Genomic DNA, 20,671 nt, shown 5'->3' with positions numbered 1-20,671 from the left:
CTTTCTGTAAATTTTGATAAGATATAATGGAACTCCCAAGCCCAAACACGAGAATTTGGCTCTGCTGCCTTTTCTAATAATCCTGGACCCCAACAGAAACACACGAGAGACTGAGACAAACCACTAAATAACGGTGCTAAAAGCCTAAAAAAACCCCTGAACACCCCTTAGAGCAGAGGGATGGTTTATAAAGATTTTAGCACGCTTTTTTTTTTTTGTTGGGGAGTGTGTGATTTGTGTGTCCCTGCCCTGGAAAGGCGGGGAGGGGATGCTGGGGGAGCCCGGGAGGCTCAGCCGGTGTCAACATCATTGATGTGCAAAGCAGGGAGCCAAGAATCGCCCTCTCAACCAGCCCGGACCTTTCTCAGGGATGCTCCGCTGTCAATTCCAAACTCCGCGGCAGCATCTGCTCCCAAACTAGCCCGAAATCGTGCTTAATAACAAGAAAAATCTACTCCAGCCAAATCCCTGTCGGGAGGGCTTTAGCCCGAACAAAAGGCTTCGCTAGCCCTGATTTCCATAACAGATGCAGCAGGCGAGGCGTGACAGCCCCGCGCCGGGAGCGCCTTTATTCCCCGCATCCCCATCTGCGAGCCCCGGCCCTTCCGTGGCATTAATTACTGTGCCCGGCCTTTGTGCGCCCCGGCACGAAGGGTTTGTGTTTCATGCTACAATGCCCGTGCTAATGGCTTGGGTTGAGGGGGCGAGGTTTAATTTTTTTGGTTTTTTTTTAATTTATTTCTTTTTTTTTTTTTTTTTGGCGTTTTCTTTAGTTGTTAACAGGGTGTTCTCCACTCCGCTTCTCCATTTCCCCGCTTACGGCACGGGAAAACACCAGCGGATCCCTGCGGTGCCAAATTTCCAAATTTCTCCTCACAGGCAAGGCTGGCACCGGGCAGCCCCAGGAGCCAGCAGGAATCTGTTCCCTGCCAGCCCGGGGATGATGCTCAGCCAAACACCCTCGGGTGCTGCTTCTGCTCCTGCCTCAAAAATCCCCCCAGATCCAGCTCCCAGAGATTTCTGCCAGGACAAACTCTGGCCTTGGAGAAACCTGGGATAGTGGGGAGGAGTCCATGGAACTGCATGAGCTTTGAGGTTCCTTCCAACCCAAACTTCAATTCCTTTCTTTCTTTCTTTCTTTCTTTCTTTCTTTCTTTCTTTCTTTCTTTCTTTCTTTCTTTCTTTCTTTCTTTCTTTCTTTCTTTCTTTCTTTCTTTCTTTCTTTCTTTCTTTCTCTTTCTTTCTTTCTTTCTTTCTTTCTTTCTTTCTTTCTTTCTTTCTTTCTTTCTTTCTTTCTTTCTCTTCTTCTTTCTCTCTTCCTTCCTTCCTTCCTTCCTTCCTTCCTTCCTTCCTTCCTTCCTTCCTTCCTTCCTTCCTTCCTTCCTTCCTTCCTTCCTTCCTTCCTTCCTTCCTTCCTTCCTTCCTTCCTTCCTTCCTTCCTTCCTTCCTTCCTTCCTTCCTTCCTTCCTTCCTTCCTTCCTTCCTTCCTTCCTCCTTTCCTTTCCTTTCCTTTCCTTTCCTTTCCTTTCCTTTCCTTTCCTTTCCTTTCCTTTCCTTTCCTTTCCTTTCCTTTCCTTTCCTTTCCTTTCCTTTCCTTTCCTTTCCTTTCCTTTCCTTTCCTTTCCTTTCCTTTCCTTTCCTTTCCTTTCCTTTCCTTTCCTTTCCTTTCCTTTCCTTTCCTTTCCTTTCCTTTCCCTTCCCCCCTCAATCCCTTTTTCCCATCTTTTCCTACTTTTTTTTCCCCAATATATTTTGTTTTCTCACCATGGCTACAGCTCCAAGCCATCAATTTCTGAAACCCTCACTGGAGGTTTCAGCGTGAGATTTTTGTGCTCCAGGACTGGATCCTTTCCAGCCTTTCCAGGCATTTCCAACATGTTCACATTTCCAGCACTCAGGGATATTAAAAGTAATTCCTTTTTTTTTTTTTTTTTTTTTTTTTTTTAATTTAATGGCAGAAGAGAATAACTTTGCAGGGATCATTTGTGCCGTTTATATCTGCAGCAGATTAATCATAACTCTGATTTCATCTCTCACAGCACGAGTTCAGTGGGATCCATCCTGCTCCCACTCCTGGATGCCCAGCAGGAGAATTCCTGCTTTGGCTCCTGGAGCAAAGGAAAGCCTCAGGAAATGATTGGTGTATTTATTTTTTAAAGGGATGTTCTGTCTATATGTGACACATTCCATATTCAATGTATCCACCCCAAGAAGGTGCCAGAAAAAGTGACAATCCTGGAATTTACAGCCCTGATGACAGCAAGGACAAGAAACTCCCCCTGTTCTGCTGCTCCACCAAAGGAGCAGAGCAGAAATCCCAGGAATTCCCAATTCCAATTTTTTCCTTATTTCCCTGCTGAAGTCTCCCAGCATGGTGAAGGCCACGAGGATTTCACTGGGATATAACTCAGCTCTGCCCAAATGTTTCCCCAGAGCTCCCTGATTTGTTTTCCAGCTCCTTGGGATGGGAAATCCATGGAATGTTGGGGACCACCCTGGAGCAGGGAGCAGTGCCCATCCCTCTCCTGATTATCCCAGCAGCTCCAGAGCAGAGGATTTCCAAAGGCAGGGAATTGCTAATTCTCCTAAAATTTCGGGAGTGGGGAGGTGAAAGCCCATCCCTGGCTGCTGGGGGGGCACTGATGGGAAAAGCTGCAGGATTCTTGGGAAGCTTTTCATGGATTTAAAATCCTCTCCAATTCATTCCTTGTTTTCCCCCAGGCTGGGGTGGAGAGTGGTCATGGAGCCTCCAGCTGAATTCCCGAGGGCAAGGGGACAGGAGCTGACTCTGGACACAAAGTTCTGGAAAGAATTAGACCACGGAAATTCCTATTTTTCCAGTGAGATAGAGCAAAAAAGAAGAAGAAGAAAAAAAAAGGAATGAAGCCCTCCGAAAGATCAACATTAGAAACTTAAAGCTGATTTTTTTTTTCCCCCCTCTAAGCAGAGGCTGTGAATTTCCAGGTGCAGCTTGCAGAGGGAATTTTTTTTCTCCCAGATTTTGCCTTGCCCAGGAGAATTGCTGCCTCCCACCTTTCCAGAGGCATCTCCTTCCAGGCTTGTCCCAGGGCTTGGAGCAGCCTGGGCTGTGGGAGGTGTCCATGCCCAGGGCAGGGGGTGAAATTCCATTTAAGATCCCTCCCAACCCAAGCAGTCTGTGATCCTGGAGGGATTTTGGTGCCATTGGTTGGAAAACAGCTTTTCCAGTTGTGTTTTTCACTGAGGAATCACAGCCTGGATGGATCTGAGGGCCTGGAATTCCAGGCCTGGAATCCAGGGCTCTGGGATGAGATGGGAGCAGGGTTGTGTGAAAATGGCATCCCTGAGGAAAAGCAGATGAAAATATTTGCCTTTATCCCGAATTCTCTGTCTGTTGTTACCTTGAAAACGTCTCCAGATCCAGCTCTGAATGGATGCAAGGAATGAGGAATAAATTCAGCCCTTCATTCTGCCCCACACTTGTGCTGGGAATTTTAACATCCTGTGCAAAAGCAGCTCCTTCCCCTCTCCCAAACTCCTCTTGGCACCTTGGCAGCCTCAGGAAAAACGGGGATTTCTTTTTCCAAGCGTTTTGCAGAGTTCCTTCTGATTCCTCCGTGATTTATGGGTGTTTTCCCCGTGGATTTGCAGCAGCACAGGGAAGTCAGCAATGCCTGTGGGATAAATAAATGAAGGGCAGGTCGGGCAGGTCCCTGCTAGGAGAGGTGGGAGAGCCGGAGCCGTGGTTTGGGATTTGGGATTTGGAATTTGGGATGGGCTGGGTGAGCACAGAGATAAATCAGAGCCAGTTCCCCCACTCTGGCTGTCATCTGTTTTTTTAGGAGCTGCTGGGATGGGGCTTTCCCTCAGCCCCTGATCCCAGCAGGAAAATAATTTCAGAAAAACCAGGAAGAAAAGCTGATGCTGTGCCTTGGCTGCTCCCCAATCCATCCCTTGTGATTTTCCAGCAGCTCTTCCCCATTTTTACATTTCTGCTGTGGGAGAAAAAAAAGAAGCAAGGCCTGGCTTTAACCCTAAAGCAGAGCATGGGGTGAGGGAGCAAAACCTCCTGGAAAAGGCAGAGCTGCCCAGGGCAGTGTGGAGTCCTCATGCCACAAAATCCACCCGGAGGTGGCACTTGGGGACACGGGGCACTGGTGGCTGGGGAATGCTTGAACTCCACGATCCAAGAGAGTTTTTCCAACCTTCAGGATTCTGGGAATTGTTGGGGGTCCCAGAAGGAGAGAGGGATGGGGAGATTTGTGTTTGCCACGGATGAAGCTTGAGGATTCAAGGGGCCAAATGAAAATGAAGGGGGAGGAAAAGGCCTGGAGCTGTGCCAGGGGAGGTTTAGGAGGATATCGAGATTTTGGGAGGAATTTCTTCCTGGAAAAGGCCCAGGGCAGTGGTGGGATCCCCATCCCTGCAGGGATTTCAAAGCAGCCCTCGTGTAACAAACAGTGAATGATTTATGGAATGGTGGCGAGGTTTGGATTGTGAAGATGATCCTGTGCCACCCCTGCCCTGGCAGGGACACCTTCCACCATCCCAGTTTGTTCCCAGCCTTGTCCAGCCTGGCCTGGGACATTTCCAGTGTCACTTTTCTGACTGGGATGGGAGCAGCTCGGAGTGCGATCCCAGGAGTTGTGTTTCCCTTTCCTATTTCAGTTTTTCCTATCCCAGGGCTCTCCAGCAGCTCAGGCAGGGTGGGAATCACCAAGGAAAGGTGAGGGAGTGAAAAGGAGAAGCAAGGTCTGGCTTTAACCCTAAAGCAGAGCACGGGGTGAGTGAGCCAAGTGTCCTCCTGACCCCCTGAGCCAGGAATTCCCCTGGGAATGGGGGATTGAGAGCCTCAGTCCCAGCATGGGGATGTGGCAGCAGCTCCCAGGGCACCTCTTGGCTCCCTTCTCCACACTCCTGAGCTTTTAATCCCCACCAAATCCCCCGGGATCGTTTGATCCGGGGGTGGTTATTGCCATGACAACCCCTCCATCCCAGCTGGAGTGGCTCTGGGGACAAAACCTGGCTGGGTTTGTCCCCAGGTACCTGGCACGGCTCAGCCTCGCTCCCCGTGTCCCTTTTCCAGCAGAAAAAAAAAAAAAAAAAAACCAAAAGAGGGAAGCAGCAGCATTCCCTGCGGCCAGATGGTCGCTTTCTTCCATCAAGGCCTTGTTTAAAAAGGCTCTGTTTAACATTCCCGGCAGATGAGGCCGGCGTTTCCCCGAGAGTCAACTCCCAAAGATTAAACAGGGATGGGTGGGACCGGGAGCAGATGCGGGGGAGATCCCCAGGCAGGGATGGATCCTGGAAAAAGCAGGATCAGGGTGGCTGCTTGTCCTGGATGCAGCAGGAGCTCCGGGAAAAGCCTCTTTTGGAGGTTGGAGATGGAGGGAATTCATTGGAATAGGAAGATGCACTGAAATAAGAGAGGGATTTGAAGCAGGAGAATGAATTAAATGGGAAAAATGGGAATAGTTGGGTGAGTTCTTAAGGGAAAATTGAATGGGAAATGAATGAAGGGCTCTGCACCTGAGGGGGTTTGGGTCCTGCTGGTTTATGGGAAGGTGTCCCTGCCCATAAATGGGATGAGTTTTAAATCCCTTCCATCCCAAACCATCCCAGGATTCTGCGATGCAGCCTCAGGAACAGCACCTAAAAACTTTATATTTTTTCTCTGTGGTGCAGAAGATAAGGAGGATTTTTATAAAAGTGTTTCAGCTTCAGAGGTGTGGAACTCTGGCTTCTTTTCCAGAACTGGATCTGCTCCCAGCCTGAGCTGGGATCAAAGGGCAACGGTTCCCATCGGGAACAAAGCCAAGCACAGCCAGGGGTTTGTGGTTGATGACAAAACCAACACATCTCACCGGGTTCATAATCCTAAAATCTCCAGAGAGAAATGGATCTCCAGGAATTCCCTGCCCAGGTCTCCTCAAACAAGGACATGGTGGCCAAACCAGCACATCCATCCCTGGGCTGGAATTTTCTCTGGGAAAGCAGCTCCAAGCCAGGCTCAGCCCCTGGACCCCTCACTCCACATCCCCTTAGGAATTTTCCCAATTCATCAGGGGAATCTCTGAGGATTTTATTTTGGAGTTGAGCATCCTCATGAATTAACCATGGCACCGGAGCTGTTTGGATGGTGCTAAGTCAGTTGTTAAATGAGAGCTGGAAATTAGAGCTGAGCTGTGTAATTACATTTCCAGATCTGCATCTCTGCACAACTTTAATGGGCAGATGTCAGGCACGGGCATGGCCGGGATGCATCTGGCTCTGGAAGCTCCAAAAGGAATTAATCCTGATTTATTTTACCTCCAGAGCAGGGAAAAGCCACATTCCTGCTGCAGGAGGTGGTGGCCACATCAGGTGGCCTAACACGGGTCCCTGTTTCTATTCCCAGGAGGGTGAGGAGTGCCACACCATCGGGTTCCATCAAGGAACTAATAAATGAACTAATGAGCGGCTGAATTCAAAGCTGATTGATGCTGCTCTGCCTGGCAGGGTGGATTTTCCTTTGCCCCAGACCTGCAGCTCGTTTTTCTGCTCCTTTTCCCCAGCACAGGTAGGAAGGAGCTGCTCCAGCTGCGTTTCCCAGGGACGCGTGCAGATCGTTTTTATCTCTGTGTTTACTCACACTTCATACAAAAATCAACATTTCTGGGCTCCTCCAGCCCCCCAGGCCTGGCTTTGCTGTGTGTGGCCGTGTCCCTGCAGCCATTGAATGCATTTGGGAAAACCAGACCTTCCCCAGCCATGCTTTTCCCTAAACATCCCTTCTCCAGGCACAGGCTGGTGGTAAATCAGCAGAGGAGCCGGGACTCTGCTCCCAGCAGCCTCCCAGAGCCATTCCAGACCTTCAGGGACAGGAGGAGGATGAGGCAGTGAGGGAGGGGGGAAAAAGAAAACCTTCCAGGTTTAATTTACTTCCAACTGCTCCATGAGCGAGGCTGGAGGAGGCTTTTCCCTGGCACAGCCCACAGGAGCATCCCTGCTGCTGTGGAAAATTGGGATAAATCCCCTTCCTGCTGGGACAGGACAATAAAATCAGTGCCACCAGTCCCTTCCAACCCAAAACTCGAATCAATTCCTTTCCTTATTCCTTTCCCCTTTCCCCTTTCCTTTTTCCTTTCCCCTTTCCTCTTTCCTTTTCCCTTTGCTTTTTCCTTTCCCCTTTCCTTTCCCCTTTCCTTATTCTTTTCCTTTTCCTTTTTCCTTTCCCCTTTCCTCTTTCCTTTCCCCTTTCCTCTTTCCTTTCCCCTTTCCTTACTTTTTCCTTTCCCTGCAGCTTCAAACCAAGCCAAGAACGTGGATTTGGGTGAAATTCATGAAAACTTTTCCTCTGGCTCTTTCCAGCAGTGACTTTGGCTCTCCCTTCTCTCTGGGATCCTGCTTTATTCCCTTCATGGGATATCAGAGAAGCACAGGATGGTTTGGGGTGGAAGGGACCTTCCAAGGGCATTTAATGCCACGGGCAGTGACATTTCCACCAGCCCAGGTTGCTCCAAGCCCCATCCAAGCTGGAATGACAACAGCAGGGAGCCACATCCATCATCCTCATTCATTCCATGGAAACTCTGCCACTGATGGATGGGCAGCAGCTGGCCTGGGAGGGGGCAAAAACGGGAAAAAAATGAGATTTCCTAACAAAAAAAAAATTTAAAAAGGGGAAAAAAAAGGATTTTGGGTCCTGCTGCTGTTGGAGTGCAAGGAATCCTCCAGGTACCTTCCAGATTCCTGCTGATCCCCATGGATACAATCTGGGCAGGGAAGACATGGATGGTGACATGAATATTCACATGGATGTTTGTGGGTCAGGAAATTCCCAAGTGGTTTTTAAGGGATTTCTTTGGAAATTATCTTTTCTTGGTGATTCCCACCCTGCCTGAGCTCCTGGAGAGCCCTGGGATAGGAAAAACTGAAATAGGAAAGGGAAACACAACTCCTGGGATCCCACTCCGAGCTGCTCCCATCCCAGTCAGAAAAGTGACACTGGAAATGTCCCAGGCCAGGCTGGACAAGGCTGGGAACAAACTGGGATGGTGGAAGGTGTCCCTGCCAGGGCAGGGGTGGCACAGGATCATCTTCACAATCCAAACCTCGCCACCATTCCATAAATCATTCACTGTTTGTTACACGAGGGCTGCTTTGAAATCCCTGCAGGGATGGGGATCCCACCACTGCCCTGGGCCTTTTCCAGGAAGAAATTCCTCCCAAAATCTCGATATCCTCCTAAACCTCCCCTGGCACAGCTCCAGGCCTTTTCCTCCCCCTTCATTTTCATTTGGCCCCTTGAATCCTCAAGCTTCATCCCTGGCAAACACAAATCTCCCCATCCCTCTCTCCTGCTGGGACTCCCAACAATTCCCAGAATCCTGAAGGTTGGAAAAACTCTCTTGGATCGTGGAGTTCAAGCATTCCCCAGCGCTGCCAAGGCCACCAGTGCCCCGTGTCCCCAAGTGCCACCTCCAGGTGGATTTTGTGGCATGGGGACTCCACACTGCCCTGGGCAGCTCTGCCTTTTCCAGGAAGAAATTCCTCCCATTATCCCACCTAAACATCCCCTGGAACAGCTCAAGGCTCTTCTTTCCTTCCTCATTTTCATTTTTATGGACACGCAGAGAGTCTGTAAATTCACCACACGTCCTTTGAAAGGCTGAACCATCGATTTAATTTCTTTTAACCACAAATCTCCCCATCCCTCTGTCCCTCTGCATCCCAAATCGCAGCTCAGCACCGGGAAATAATTCCTGAAAGGAGAAGCTGCCGATCCTCTGGCACCACCTTTGGGAGCTGCAGGGCTGAAGGTCGATATCAAAGGTCGTCATTAATCGCTGATTAATTAATCAGCCGAGTCATACACGCAGGCAAAGGTTAACCCAGACAATCCCTGTCCTAATAAAGCTCCTCTGATTGCATTTAACACCTGCTTTAATCCCAGCCTCATTAAGCCTGGGCTAATGAAAGGGGAATCTTCCAGCAAGGACAAAGTCAAAGACTCTTCCCTCCGTGGCGTTTTCCCACCAGGCAAAACCATTCCAGGAGGAAATGCCTGGGAATAATTAATAATTGCCATTTCAATTAAAATCGGGATATTTTAATTGAGTTTTCAAAGCAAACAAACAAACAGCTCGTGATTGCCTGGGAGGGGGCAGAGGTTGATGGCTTTGGGGGATGTGTTTGGGGTTTTTCCCGAGAATTCCTCTGGTTTCAACCCCAGGAATTCCAGAATTCCAGCAGGTCTGGGATGGTGCCAGGAGCCCATTCCCTGTTTTCTCACAGGTATCCATCATGCCACCCAGCAGAACCCAGCAGGAAAAGTAAAATGGGATTAAAACAGACATTTATTATCAATATCCTTTGGATCTTGGATTTTCCACCGGGGTTTATTTTTTATTTGGGTTGGAAGGGACTGTAAGGGACACCTCCCACCATCCCAAATTGCTTCTCTGGGAATTCCATTCCTGCCCCTCCCCACCTTCACAGGAATGAATCCCTTCCTAAAATCCCACCTAAATTTCTCCTCTTTAATTAAAAAAAAAAAAAAAAAAAAAAAAAAAATCTTTCCCCTGTGTCCCCAACCCCCCCTGTGATTCCCAGCACCTGCAAATCCAGGATGGGCTTCACTCAGATCCAGGTGAGCTGTTCTTTCCCTTTCAGTGGGATTATTTTTTTTTTCCCTCCTTTATTTCACTCCTGCCTAAATGGAATAATCCCTCCCAGAAACTGGGATTAAAGCCAGGCTGGACACGAACCAGAGCTCAGAAAAATCCTCCCCACTTGAGACTGGGCAAAGCAGAGCAGACAAAACCTTGGTGGGAATATCAGAGGGAAAAATAAAAATCCTGCACTTTCTCAGGGAAAGGTGTTGCTGTGTAACCCCTTAGGGCTTGGAGGGAAAATTTAATTTTCTCTTCTTTTTTTTTTTTTCTTTTTGTCCTTCTAGGGAAAAAAAAATTATGAGAGTTTGGCATAAAAAGCCAATAAATTCCGATATTTCACCATTTCTGGAATGTTCTGGTGGGGAGGGAAAGCTCAAGGGATTTGTACATTCCCAGTGGGCAAAGGGCAAAATTCTGCCCCTGCATGGCCAGGGAGGAGCCTCCTGTCCCAGCCTTGAACTTTGCTTTGTGTGCAGGGAAAATCCAACCCCAGCCCGGGCTGAACCATCCCAATCCCATCCCCAGGACATCCTGGAGCAAACCCAGCCCTGAACCTGCAGCAATGATTTTGGGAATTTATCCAAACCCACAGATTCTCCTCTGTGTGAGGAAAAAAAAAAAAAAAATCCCTGATCCTCAGTGTTCAAATATTGGAAAATGAGATGAAATGGAGGAAAATCTTTTTATTTTCCAGTTTGATGGAAATGCCCATCCTCATGCTCCTGCTGCTTGGATCCTTGGAGCCATCCTATAACCAATCCCAAACCCCCACAGATTATTGGGACATCATTCCTGCTGCTCCTCTCTATTTTCCAGCTCCAATTTACCACTGTTCATATTTAAAAATAAACCTTAAATTCTAACTCCAAAGAGCAAAGGATTTAATCCCAAATTGGCAGTGGTGCTGGGAATTTTGTTTTTCTGCTCTGGGAAAACTCAGGGATTTTTTATCTTCCCCAAACCACCAGAATTCCCATTTTAAAGTGTTCAAGGATCTGCTGCTCCTGCCCTGAGCGAGCAGCTTTCCCAGGATAACTCAGCTCTGGGCCTGGAGAACTGCAGCCACCAGGAACTGGTTTAGGAATTGAATCCTTAATAATTAATATATTTATCATGAATAATAATATATTTATATTTATAATATAGATACTATATTTTATATATACCTAAATATAATTTTTATATGTTATTTATATTATATATATGTGTATGCATGTAATTATAATGAATAATTAATATATGTATAATGATAATTAAAAATAAAGTTGAACTCTGCTGTGGTCAAATTGCAGCGGCTTTGTTGAAAAAAAAAAAAGGGTTAAAAAAAACTTCAGTTGGGTTTAACACCAATTAAACCAGAGAGGGAGGTGTTTAATAATTAGAATTTTAGGGATGGAATGGGATGCTGGGAACTGGAAACACCAAATCCTGCCTGGAAAAGGCTCCTGAACCCATCACACCCCGAGGGCTGGCCCAGCTCATTTAAACCTCACAAAAACGGGATGCTGAGATTTTCCCTGAGCTGCTCTTTGCAAAGCCCCAGCTGAGGCTTTGCTAAGCTGGGCTTAGCTCCAGCGAGCCCAGCCTGAAGAGCTGGTCAGACACATCCCAGGAAAAACTCATCAAAGCCATCCCTGGAGCAGCTGGGTGGGAATTCCAGGATAAACCTGGATCAATTCCTCTCTTTTTAGCAGCAACTTTTCCAGATTTAACCCAACCATCACCAGCTGGGACTTCCATTGAAATTCAGTGCAGAGATATGAAATATAAAAAATAAATATATATATATATCTGGTGTAAAAATCCAATGTTTTTGCCCCAAACCCATCCCTTTTCCATCAGGGAAAGCTCCCACAAAGGATAAATTCCATTTTTTTCCTCAGCAGAGATTTCTCCCTGTGCAGAATTGCAGGGCCCTGCACGCTGTTATCAGGGCACATTATCCCTGTGGGAAGGCTGGAATTATTTTTGTCAAGGTTGTTCCAACCTGTTCATTACCTGGGAGAGAATTTGGGAATATTTCTGCTGCTGCTGAGGGCAACTCTGGATTTATGGATGCAAGAAAAACATGGAAACAAAAGGAGTTGTGAGCTGCTTTGCTTTAAGCAGGGTTGAATGATTTTTGTGAAATGTTTTTATTCCATTTTTGCCTTCAAGTGGGAACGTTTGTTTTCTATTTCCCGACTGGTTTTTTCCCCCACCTTCCATCATTTTATTCCACTCTGATATTTAAATATGCATTTACAACTCTGCTGTGATTCCCACCTCGAATGAGATTTTCCCTGACCTCCTCCTCTCAAGCCTTGTTAAATCACCACGAATTGGAGTTTTCAAAGCACTCGGTCAGGGAAGAGATGAAATCTTTCATTCCAAGGAAAAGGAATATTTCCATTTTCAGCACAGCCGCCCTCGAGCTGCAGAAATATTTTGTTTTTAGAGAAAGGGAGGGTGAAGGATGCAAAAATCCTCAGCTGTGAGCAGGAGGGGTTGGTCAGGGGGGGAAGAGTTTTGATTTTTTTGTCTGGGTGAAGAGTTTTGGTTTTTTTTTCCCCTCCTCTGCATCCCTGTGATCCCAACTTCTCTCCTCAAGGATAAATCCTTTAATTGTGAGTGGGGAGCTGGCGTCATCATCTCCTGGTTAGAAACCAAGTGCAGCTGAAAACGCACAGGGAGAAAAGGAAAAGAAAAGAAAACAAAAAACAAAACAAAACAAAAAGGGAAAAGAAGACAAAACAAAAAACAAAACAAAAAAGAAAAAAACGAAAAAAAACCCCAAACAACAACAACAACAACAAAAAAACAAAAACAAAAACAAAAAAAACCTACAAAAAACAAAAACCCAGAAAACACAAAACAAAACAAAAACCAAAACAAATTAAAAACCCATAAAATCCCAAACAAACAAAAAAACCCCCCAAACCAAAAACAACACAAAAAAAAACCCCAAACCAAAACAAAAAAAAAGAAAAACAAAATTTAAAAAAACCCAAAAAATATTTAAAAAAAGAAGGAAAAACCCAAAAATCCCAAACAAAAAAACCCTGAAAACAAAACCCCAACAAACAAAAAAAAACCCCAAAAAACCAAACCAAAACAAAATAAACAAAACAAAAAAATAATTTAAAAAACAAAAAAACAAAAAAACAACAAAAAACCCCCCAAAATGTAAGAAAACAAAGAACCAACAAGGAGGATTGAAGGTGCCAGGACAGGAATTTTATCCCGAATATCCTGCTGGTTATTCCAACCTGGAGTGTGAGGATGTGCAGGAATTCCAGCAGTGAGGAGGAGATGTGTGCTGGCTCTCCTGGGTTACAACGTCAAGGTGTGTCCAAAACTTTGGATTCTGTCCCCAGCTGTTAAACCAGGTGTGGCAGTGATCCTGATCTCTGTGGAGATATCTCCTGTTAATGGGCCGGGTGTTAAAAACCAGCTGGGCTTTGGATCTTTCTCTCCAAAGGGATCTCTCCTGTTCATGGCTCAGCTGTTAAACCAGCTGGGCTTTGGATCTTTATCCCCAAAGGGATCTCTCCTGTTCATGGCTCAGCTGTTAAACCAGCTGGGCTTTGGATCTTTCTCTTGCCCACAGCCCATCCTCCCTCCAGGAGATCTCTCCTGTCCATGGCCATGCAGTCCCAGGGCAGGGCTGATCAAATTCCATCATCCCATTGGGAGATGCTCCAGCCAGGGCAGGAGCCGAGCATTTCCTACCCAGATCAAAGGGGAGATTTGGAACAGCAGAGCAGCCTTTTCCCACTGCATCCCAGAGGAAAACCAGAGCCTTGCACATCATCCCTGCAGCTTTGGAGGAAAACTGCACCTTGTGCAGGAGCCCTGCTCCAGCAGAACCACATCTGTCACTGCAGGAGGATGCAGCCACCATGGAATGGGACTGCACCAACCCTGACTGACTGACACAGTGTCAGCTTGGATTCTCACTCTGGCTGTGGTTTCCTTTTGTACTCTTTCATGTATTTTATTTTTTTTCCTTTTTAAAAATTTTTCCTATAAAATTGTATTTCTGACTCGGAGTCTCTCACTGGTTTTGCTTTCCAACTCGTACAGTGGGAATAAACCCAAGGGATGCAGGGGAAGAGCTGCTGGAATTCCTGGAGCTCAGCTCCCCATAATCCCAGAGGGTTTTTCCCATTGGGAAAGGGATTCTGGGGATCCATTCCTGTCCTGGGGATTTCCACCTGAGGTGGAGCCATTCCCCTTGTTCATCCCCCTGTTCCAATGCTCCATCCTGCAGGAATTTAAAATTTCCCTTAAAATTTTAAAACATTTGATTCATCTGCCTAAATGAATTTTTAGTTTTTCCTGTCTTTTCTTTCATATGGACAAATAGGGAATGTTCCTCTGGAGAAGGGGAAGGATCCAGGGAGAGCTGGGAATGTTCCCCTGGAGAAGGGAAGGATCCAGGGAGAGCTGGGAATGTTCCCCTGGAGAAGGGAAGGATCCAGGGAGAGCTTCCAGCACATTCCAGGGCCTGAAGGGGCTCCAGGAGAGCTGGAGAGGGACTGGGGACAAGGGATGGAGAGACAGGACACAGGGAATGGCTCCCAGTGCCAGAGGGCAGGGATGGATGGGATATTGGGAATTGGGAATTCCTGGCTGGGACGGAATTCCCAGAGAAGCTGTGGGATCCCTGGAATGTCCAAGGCCAGGTTGGAATAATCTGGGACAGTGGGAGGTGTCCCTGCCCATGGCAGGGGTGAATTGGGATGGGATTTAAACTCCTTTCCTACCCAAACCATTCCATGATTCCATGAGTCCCCAATTCCATGATTCCAAGATTCCAGGATTCCAAGATTCCAGGATTTAATGATTCCAGAATTCCATGAATGTTTGGGTTCTCCCAGCTGTGTGGGCTGCAGGGGGATATTTAATACAATTGAATAAAAAATCCTTTTATAAGGAATAAAACCAAAGTAGGAATCGGGATAGAAAACATGGAAATAGCGGCGTTATTTGGGATGGCTTTTGGTGCCACAGCAAGACAACATTATCATTATTAATTTATTATCATTATTATCATTAATTAATTATCATTTTTATTATCTCCTGGCAATCCCAGAGGTGTTTGTGGGGGCTGAGAAATTGGGAATATTTCTTTTTTGGGATTAAACAGTGTCCATCCCAAAAAGTGCCAAGGATTATTCAGAAAAATCCATCTCAAGCCAAGGAGGACAATTTGAACGTGGAATTATTTCATTACCACCCAAATTTAACATAAAGGCAGCAAAGCCGAGTGGGTTTGCTCGACTTGGGGCTGTGTAAAATCTCTTTTTTATCCATCCTGGCCCAGCCTGGATGGTTTATTCCAGGGAAAAATGTGATTTTAGCCAAGTTTTGGCTCAGGCTGTGACACCCCTTTTCCTCACACTCCCTTTCCAGCTCACCAGGAGCAGACAGCAATTTTTTTAAGGAAGTTCATCTCTGTTCCCACATCCTTCCCAGCTCCTCCTGCTCTAATTAATTCAGGATTGATTAGCTGTGATGTCTTTGCTTGTCCCTCGTCCCGGAAGCCGTGGCTGGACAAGGAGCAACTGCCACCATGGGAGGTCCCCCATGGGGTGACCTTTTCCATGAGGACCCCCCACGCTTCCCCTGCAATCTGGAATATTTTGGGAGGTCTGTGAACCTCAGCCAGAGCAGCCCTGAGCTCCTTCATCCTTTAGGCACGGGATAAAATGTGGGAAAAGAAGAGAAATGAAAGCTCTCCTTGGGATTTGTGGGTCAGAGGAGCCTCATTTTCCCAGGAAAACCACAAAAGTGGTTTGCCAACGGGATTTTTCCAGAGGTGGAAAGGATGAACGTTTTGGTTCTCTCACCCAGGTGGAGAGTGGGAAAGCTTGCCTGGTAAACTCAGCTGAAATTTGGGCTGAAAACTTCTCTTTTAGAGCAAAACCCAGGCCAAAATCACCGGAGAATTGAGCCAGGGTCTCATGACAAGACATGAGAACGTGCCCAGATCCCAAACCCAGATTTTTATTCCCACTCCCAACCCTCCTCAGGAGGGATTCCTACGTGCAGCATCCCTCCCAAATCCCAGCCTCTCCCCCAGCAGAGCATTTCCTCGGGAATGGGCAGCCAGGAAATCAAATCCCTACAAATCCCAGGCTTTGGGATGTCGTGGGAGGGAACTGCTGACCTTTGCTGGGCCCTCAGGCTCAAACCAGGATTTAGGGGAAGTTTAAAAGCAAAGCTCTGGCTCTGGGATGGATCATTTTTAATCCATCGGGGTCGTTGGGAGATAAATGGAAAAGAGAGATGGGAAAAGAGGGATTAAAGCCTTGTTAGTCAGGGCAGAGAGGGGTTTATCAGCCCTGCCCAGCTGAGCCAGGCTTAGATTAAAACTGAGCTGAGGGAGCAGGGACTTGCTGCAGCCCCTTCCAGCTAATTACAAAGAGCAGCTGTAAAAAGGTTTTATATAAATGAAGGGCTTGTCCACCCCCAGAATGAGAATAATTATTAAGGAAGGAAACTTCAAAAAGGAAATTACACATCCATTGCGTTTCCCTAATCCCTGATTCCCTGTTTCTCCAGCAGGACATTTTCCTTGGCACCTCAGAGCTTTTCCAGGCACTGCAGCCCTGCCCTGCTCCTTCCAGCAATCCAGGAGGAAAAGCTGCACTTTCCAACATTGATTTCTTTTATTTTCATGTGAGACATTCCCAATAAAAAATCAGGAATTGGGGCTTGGGTGCTTTTTTGGCTCAGTTTTTTAAGAGCAGAGCACTCCCAGCTCTCTGCATTCCCTGGATTTGGAGTTGTCCAAAGGGACACCGAAAAACTGAGGGCTCTAATTAATGATAAATTCATGAATTACACTCTCTATCCCCAAAGATTTTACCAGCCCAAGACAACCCACAAGGAGAAAGATGTCAAAATACAGCGAAAATAAAACTGCAAGAGAAGAGGAATTTACACTCCTTTTTTTTTTTTCCTGTGTATTTTGGGAATTTCTGGAGTCCACTGACTCTAATTTCTGTTTTTCCAAGGGATTGTAGGTTGGGATGCTCCTGGTTTATAAACCTGGGTTTTGCTGCACCCACCCTAGGGGTTAAGGGACCCTTTTAATATTCTTGGGGCTGCAGCTCTGCCCTGCTCCTTCCAGCATTCCAGGAGGAAAAGCTGCCCTTCCCAGCATTGTTTGCTTCTGTTTTCACATGAAAAATTTTTTACATTCCTAGTCAAAATCAGAAATTGGCAATTGAGCACTTTTTTTTTTTTTTTGCTCGATTTTTTAAGAGATCCTTCACCTTTTATTTTCCCCACAGCACAAAAGGAGCAGCCTGGGATAGTGGGAAGTGTAGGGACACTGGAAGGGGTGGAATGGGATGGGTTTAAAATCCCTTCCCAGCCAAACCAGCCTGGAATTCTGTGTCCCATGGGGATTGGGATGTGGAGGGAAGGTGGGATGGCAGAGGAGCCTTGAGGGAATGTGGGATTTCTGGCACTTCATCCCAAAATTCTGCCTCCAAACCTGGGCTCTGATGGGGTTTGGGACAGGAAAATTATTTAGGCTCACTTGGGCTTCTCCTCCTTCGTGATCCACCAGGATTTACACTCCTTTGGGAATACTCAGCAAAGTTTCTGTTCCACAGCCTCAAATTTCCACGAAATCAGGGCATTTCCCTCAACCTCAGAAAAAAAAAACAACAAAAACCCCAATGTTCTGTTCCCATGAAAACCAACAAACCCCCCCGGTGGGATGGGGCAGATCCCATCACATCATTCAGGTTGTAGGACCAAAACCTGGAATCTGCTGCTCCCATCTCCAAGAAAAAAAAAACTTTTATTGGCCTAAAAAGTGGAATATTTGTGCAGCCTTGCTCCCATCCCCTCTGCTGAAAGCAGCCCAGGCCTGAAGGGATTTCCTTGGCAGGCTCCAAGAAAAACCAGGCAGGATTTATTGGCTTGGAATGAAGAAATCCTGGGATATCAGAGCCTGCTCAGCATCTCCAGCCCCACTGCAAACAAAGATTTGATTGTCCCTGTTTATCTGGGATGATTTATAAAGCAGCTCTTTGCTGGGAGCTGCAGGGAAAAAAAAAAAATTGTGGATTTTGATCTGGGATTTTCCCTCTCTTTTATTTGGTGAGGGGAAAAATTGTCACAGGGTGGGATGTGAGCTCTTTCCATGGGTACAAGTGGGAGAGTTCCCAGTTTGGGCACCCTGCTGAAATTAATGAGGAAATTTTTGGGGAAAATCCTTCCCTGTGAAGGTGGGGAGGAATGGGAATGGAATTCCCAGAGAAGCTGTGTCTGTCCCATCCCTGGATGTGTCCAAAATCAGGTTGGATGGGGCTTGGAAGACCCTGGAATAGTGAAAAGTGTCCCTGCCCATGGCAGGGGATGGAATGGGATAATCCTTCATGTCCTACCCAACCCAAACCATTTGGGATTCTGGAATTCTGTGACCTCACCCCTGGTGCAGCCAGGTGGGCAGGAGGATGGGATTGTGCACCAGGATCCTGGATGTGCTTGGAAAAATGGGAACGTTCTCCTTTTTTCTCCCAGGAATGAGACATTGGATGTCCCACTGCCAGGCCTGGGGTGGCTTTGGGGGGGGATCTCAGCCCTGGCAGCTGCTCCACAACAATCCCAGCACAGGGAATGATGTTTTGGGATGTCCTGTGCAGAGCCAGCAGTGGGAATGGATGATCCTTGTGGATCTCCTCCAACCCCGAGCGTTCCATGATCCCAGTGTGGATTTGGGGGGGGGTCTCTGCACACCTGGGTGACTCTGGCAAACAATAGGATGTGGCCCAAAAGCTGGAAAACCTCACAGGAAAGGAAATGACAGAATTCCCACCATGGAGGGTTAAAATAACTCGTGGCAGGAAACATCCTGGAGTGGCTGCACATGGAAGAACATTGTCCTCAGGGGGGATTGTTCCCACCTGCAAGAACATTTTCCTCAGGATTGTTCCTGGAAGAACAATTTCCCACGTTGGGTGAATGGAGCTGGTGCCTGGAACGGGATCACCTGGCCAGGAGGGGCCAAAAATCCCCGAGGGATTGGCAAGAGCTGGAGGTAAATTATGAACACAAACAGCCCATAATATTCCCTCCCAGCTGGCAAGAATTGTTTCTTTTCCCTGAGTGCAGGCTGGAGGCAATACTTATTAATTAATTTATTTTATTTGCTGATTGATGCTTTTATTACTGGCACACAAATCCTGGTCCTGCAGGGATCTGATTGCCCCAAATCTGTTCCTGTTCTTAATCCTGTTCCTATTCTTAATTCTAATCCTGTTCCTATTCCTAATCCTGTTCTTAATCCTGTTACTATTTAATTCTAATCCTGTTCCTATTTAATTCTAATCCTGTTCCTATTCCTAACCCTGTTCCTATTCTTAATTCTAATCCTGTTCCTAATCCTGTTCCTGTGCCTATTCCTAATCCTGTTCCTATTCCTAATCCTATTCTTAATTCTAATCCTATTCCTAATCCTGTGCCTATTCCTATTCTTAATCCTGTTCCTATTCCTGTTCCCACTCACCTTCCACTGTTTTGCACCTGGAAAAGCAGAGGGCAGAAGTTAATGAGGGAATTAATTAGGGAATGGGTTATTAATGGTGAAAAGCAGTTGAGGAATGGGGATGGAAGCACTTCCAGCAATCCCAGCCAGGAATTCAGGGGACACCTGGTGATTTGCCCATGGAAAAGTGGTGGCACTTCCAGGCTGCTCTCCCTGCCTTCCTTGGGATCTATTCCCATCCTTCCATGTCCATGAGCTCGTCAAAGTGGGAATTAATTAGCACTGGGAATTAATCTAAAGCAGCGCTGCAGTCGGCTGCTGCAATTAATTAGCGGAGTTCCTTAATCCTGCTTTAAGTGCCTAATGATCCTGAGCTCCATCGGAATTCCAGGGATGTTCCTCTGGCTGCAGCACAGCTGGAATGTGGGGAGGGATGGAGGAGCAGCTCCCGTGGGGTCTGTGCTGGTGGGAGTCTCTGCTTCCCAAATTCCCATAAAACAGGTTAAAAATCCCGGTGCCAGCCTTCAGGGCCCACCTGGCTCCTCTGGAATTCCAGGAATGTCCCTCTGGCTGCAGTGCAGGTGAAATCCAGGAAGAGAGGCAGGAACCACATCCCTGGGATCTGTGCTTCCCAAATTCCCATAAAACAGGTTAAAAATCCCAGTACCAGCCTTCAGGGCCCACCTGGCTCCTCTGGAATTCCAGGAATGTCCCTCTGGCTGCTCAACCCTGCTCAGAACAGGTGAAATCCAGGAAGAGAAGCAGGAATCACATCCCTGGGATCTGTGCTTCCCAAATTCCCATAAAACAGGTTATAAATCCCAGTTTTGGGCTTTTCCAAGGTTTTGGCTGATCCTAGGAAGGCAGAATGAGGATTCTGCTCCTCCACCAGTGTGATCACTTTATTTAAGGTGGCTCTGACTCCATACAGCACGAAAAATACATGGAAAACTTCCTTTTCCCAGGATTTCTGTTTAATAGCTCCTGGTTTATAGAGCTGTATTTTAACTCCACTTTTCCCCTCCTTTTATTTGCCCAGCTATTGTGTTGGTTTGTTGTGGGATTATTTTCCATGTGAATTCAATTCTGCCCGAGGCTTTTCCTCGTCCAGGTATTCCTGTGGCTCTGCCCTGAGGGGAAAAAACTCCCTGCACCAACAAGGATTGATTTATTGAACAATATTCACCGGATTTGCTGCTCTGAAAAAATGTGGAGCTTAAAGATCCTGGAGCTGCCCGATGCTCCTGATGAGGGAAAATTCTGGAATTTCTGCGTGGCATTCCAAGGTGAGGTGAGGCAGGATGTGCAGGACCTGGTGGGAATGGGATGCTTTAATAGGACAAGGGGGAAAAATGTGAGAAGAACCCAGAGGATGGGGAAGGAATTCCTGGCTGGGCTGGAATTCCCAGAGAAGCTGTGGCTGCCCCTGGATCCCTGGAAGTGTCCAAGGCCAGGTTGGAACAGTCTGGGATGGTGGAAGATGGGATGGGATGGGATCCAGGGGATTCTTGGGATGAGATGGGATTCAGGGGATGGGATCCAGGGA

This window comes from Sturnus vulgaris, chromosome 7 (genome assembly GCF_052056855.1).
Source record: "Sturnus vulgaris isolate bStuVul1 chromosome 7, bStuVul1.hap1, whole genome shotgun sequence".
In the NCBI taxonomy this organism is placed as follows: Eukaryota; Metazoa; Chordata; class Aves; order Passeriformes; family Sturnidae; genus Sturnus; species Sturnus vulgaris.
This window is presented reverse-complemented; position numbering follows the sequence as displayed.